The sequence below is a fragment of the Schistocerca nitens genome, chromosome 9 (assembly GCF_023898315.1).
Source record: "Schistocerca nitens isolate TAMUIC-IGC-003100 chromosome 9, iqSchNite1.1, whole genome shotgun sequence".
In the NCBI taxonomy this organism is placed as follows: Eukaryota; Metazoa; Arthropoda; class Insecta; order Orthoptera; family Acrididae; genus Schistocerca; species Schistocerca nitens.
In genome coordinates, this window is record NC_064622.1 from 162,882,978 (window position 1) to 162,884,178 (window position 1,201).

Below are 1,201 nucleotides of genomic sequence, written 5' to 3' on the forward strand. Positions count from 1 at the left end.
CGTCTCGAAGGGTTACTCTAAAATGTGTTAATGTTAGGAAATGTGGACCATACGTAAGTCACAGGAAGGCGGAAGGTTAGTAAACGGAGATGCTAAGCGTCCTTGTTACTGGGAGCTGTGACATTTGTGAGTCAGATTTTCTATGGTTTTCGTTAATTACTCGAGAGAAGACCTATCGTGTTTACTAGTCGAGGCTCGATTCCTTTGTGGCTGCGTCACCAGTGGCTTACCTGAGAGCTCTCCGTGAGACCCACATTCCCAACTTAATGTTCACACACTACATTCGTATTTCCCCTGCCCATTACACTCATTACGCGGCAGACAATCTTAACGAGTCTCGTAAGATTTTGGCAATCGTGTGCATTCGCACATAAGAAGGTCAATGGCCGGTTAGCCTTAACTATATGAAGATGGTATCTGTTCTTTCGGACGGCCATTGACCTTCTCCTTCTGTGCGAATGCACACACATTGCCAAACTCATACGGGACTCGGTATGATTGTCTGCCGCGTAATTGGGGGACTGATGACCTTAGCTGTTTAGTCCCCCTTAAACATCCCAACAACCACCATCTGCCGCGTAATGAGTGTAATGGGCAGGGGCACTACGAATGTCGTGTGTGGACATTGAGTTGGGAATGTGGGTCTCACGGGGAGCGGATAAATCCCTGCAGTCGCACTATCCTCTGTGCCCTGGTGGCTCAGATGGATAGAGCGTCTGCCATGTAAGCAGAAGGTCCCGGGTTCGAGTCCCGGTCGGGGCACACATTTTCAACTGTCCCCGCTGATGTATATCAGCGCCTGTCGACAGCGTAGTGAGTTTTTTTAATTATTATTTCACAGAAATGTATGGCTTACGAGGACTGCTCTACCATTCTATCCAATTCTTTTTAACTCCCAGCGCACATACATTGTGCTAGATCGACTGCTGGTAGCACTTTAGAACTCGCAAGGGATTCCTTCCGCGGGTTTTACTCGATTTTTCACAACCGAGTCCGCAGTGCTCGACGGTCCCTGTCCCTCAGTACACGATACCTGGCTGACCTTAGTTTAGATGTGGTTGTTCCTTCGTGTTTCTTCTTCAACAGTCGATTTGGCAAGCTTCAGAAGGGCTGTAATGCCCCTGAGTGTTTGTTACTCAGGTTCAAATGGCTCTGAGCACTATGGGACTTAACATCTATGGTCATCAGTCCCCTAGAACTT

The 1,201-nt window shown here is 48.0% G+C and overlaps 1 non-coding gene across 1 annotated transcript; it reads left to right on the forward strand.

Annotated features, from left to right (window-relative positions):
- Window positions 1-688: 688 nt before the first annotated feature.
- Window positions 689-762, forward strand: Trnat-ugu (transfer RNA threonine (anticodon UGU)). Its single transcript has one exon. It is a non-coding gene; the product is annotated as a tRNA-Thr (tRNA).
- The last annotated feature ends 439 nt before the right edge of the window (window positions 763-1,201 follow it).